Here is a 2,914-nt window from a genome sequence, read left to right on the forward strand (position 1 = left end):
TTCCCCTTTATTTTATTCTAAGAGTTTTACAGTTTTAGGTCTTAGGTTAAGGTCTTTGATCCATTTTTTTTTTTAAGATTTGCTATATTATATATGCACTTCTATTTGTAGAAGAAATCCAGTGGTTATTCTTGGAGAAAGTAATTAGGATAATACAGTAGTGGGAGCCTTTCATTTTTTATTTTGTATCCTTCTATACTATTAAATTTTCAAAAGGCATATATATCATTTTGCTATTTTTTTGTAAATAGGATTTATCAGGATGATGAGCACATGAGCCATATTTTTCTTCTCAATATTTCTGTTTAAAAAAAGAGACTTAAATCGAAGCAACTAGGATTAAGATCCAAGGAAGTCAACAGGTAATGTGAATTTTTTTTTCTTCTTACATATGTTTTTCAAGGTTATCAGAAATAATATAAATGTTGGGGGCAGGGGGCCACAATAAATTAATCTGCTTTTTGAAACCAAATATTTAATATTTTCATTAAATTGTGTCAGTACAATTTCAAACAAATGCCAAGTGGAAAACCAGGCTCAGAAATTCACAGAGGAAACAATCTTCCAAAGACTACCACCAGGTGTTCTTCCACTCTAGGTGCACCATTAGTGGCCATGATGGTGCCAGTCAGCCAGTGTTACCCAGATGGCCATGATGGTGCCAGTCAGCCAGTGTTACCCAGATTACCGAGTGTTTACCACACCATCAATGTTCAGAACTCTCTGAACAGTTTCAGTTGCTAGAGTCAGTGCGCTGACTGAACCAACAAAGGCTGGACAACCAGTTCCTACAAAATGTTGGAAATACCACCCTTTCGGACATTAATGCCTATAGTTTTTTCTCCTTGAGCATGTCGGTTTCTTAGTTCTGTTACTGTGGAAATGGGATTCAGGCCAGCATTTTCAGCTAGCGTAGACGGAATGACTTCCATAGCATCTGCAAAAGCTTGGACGCAGTAGGATTCCATACTACTCAATGTGCGTGATTATTCAGTTAGCCGTAGAGCCAGCTCTGTTTCTGGAGCACCACCTTCTGCAATAGGAGCTCTCCTTTTCACCAAACAGTGAATAACACATAAGGCATCATGAATGGAGCGCTCAGCTTCTTCAATCACCAATTTGTTAGATCCACGAACAACAATTGTAACTGTTTTTCCAGGGCTTGTATAGCCTGTAATCTTGATCAGTTTGCCAGAGCCATTTAAACTGACCTCCTCAGCTAACTCTGCTGATCCCAGCATGTCAGCAGTGAATTGGTCAATATGAGCAACTGGCTTGGTTCCAATTGTCTTACAAATTCAATGTCTTCTCTTTCAATATCCTTAACCACCATAATCTTCATTTTGTTCAGGAAATGAAATGCAAGATTGCTAAGAGCATTTCTTAAAATAGACTTCTGTATGAGAAGGACATTACATCCTGTTTTCTTAACTTGCTTCACTAAATTTAGAATATAGGCTCTCTCCTCTCACAGCATTCGGTCCATCTGGATATAGTCAGGAACTACTATTTGATTATCCATATCTGTTTTAGGAGCTGATAAACAAAACCGAATAAGCCCGATCTTAGCCTTTTCAACTCTGTTTATGCCAGAATTGGCCACCTTTTGAGTGAGCATCAGGCCTTCCACCAATTTATAGTCATCAATTGTTCCACCAAGTTTCTTAACTATTTTAGTATCTCTAAGATCTACACTAGTAGCTGTGGCTGGTTCAATCACTTTGATCAGTGCATTTACACTCATTGGAGAAAGCAGACTTGAATACTGAGAGACAACCTTTGAGTTCAATGAAGTGGTCGCACTATTTAACAAAGTTTCTCTGTCATTCAGTTCTACAGGTCAAGACATCAGTTAAGATTTCAATACCCTTTTCCAAAGCCTTCTGGAATGACCCAGAAATGATGGTTGGATGGAATCCCTTTCTGAAGAAGCTTGGTAGAGGAATCTAAGAGAGAGTCAGAAATGATGACCACGAATGTAGTACCATCTCCTGCTTCAGTATCTTGTGCTTCAGACAGCTCCACCAGCATTCTGGCTGCTGGATGTAACACTTGCATTTATTTGTTTAGAATGGTGGCACCGTGATTTGTAATGGTCACATCCTTTTCCATCTTGAATCATTTTATCCATTCCTTTTGGTCCAAGGCTTGTTCTGATAGCATCAGCAACAGCTTTGGCAGCGGAGATGTTGCTGAAGCCCATCTGGGCTGGCTTGTCGCAGTCCCGACAGGTGCTTTTGCCGAGGATGCCAGCAGCCCCCGCGTGCACCCCGCTACGGAGGGCCGGGCTTTGATCCATTATGAGTTAATTTTTGTTTATGGTCTAAGATAAGGGTTCCAACTTCATCCTTTTGCATAGGCTATCCATTTTTCCCGATACCATTGTTGAAAAGACTGTCCTTTTCCCATAGAACAGTTTTGGCACCCTTTTCAAAAATCACTGGACCATATAAGCCAGTTTATTTCTGAGATATCTATTTTATTCCATTGGTCTATATGTCTGTATTTATTGCCAGTATCACACTGTTTTAATTACTACCGCTTTGTAGTAAGTTTTGAAATCATGATAGGTGAGACTTCTAACTCTGTCCTATCCAAGATTGCTTTGACTGGTTGTGATCCCTTGAGTTTGCATTTTACGATGGATTTTCTTTCTGCAAAAAATGTCCCTGTGATATTGATAGGATTGCATTAAATCTGTAGATTGTTTTGGGTAGTTTTGGCATCTTAAAATGTGAAGTTTTCCAATCCATGAATATAAGATGTCTTCCTGTTCATTAGTATCTTTTTAAATTTCTTTCAGCAACATTCAAAAATTTTCAGTGTATAAACCTTTGCCACCTTGGGTAAATTTATTCCTAAGTATTTTATTCTTTTTGATACTATTGGAAGTGGAATTGTTTTCTTAACTTCC

At 38.5% G+C, this 2,914-nt stretch overlaps 1 pseudogene; it reads right to left on the bottom strand.

Moving 5' to 3' along the window:
* Positions 1-684: 684 nt before the first annotated feature.
* On the bottom strand, positions 685-2,299 carry LOC108389395 (T-complex protein 1 subunit delta-like; annotated as a pseudogene).
* Between the last annotated feature and the right edge of the window lie 615 nt (positions 2,300-2,914).

Source organism: Manis javanica, chromosome 2, assembly GCF_040802235.1.
Source record: "Manis javanica isolate MJ-LG chromosome 2, MJ_LKY, whole genome shotgun sequence".
NCBI lineage: Eukaryota > Metazoa > Chordata > Mammalia > Pholidota > Manidae > Manis > Manis javanica.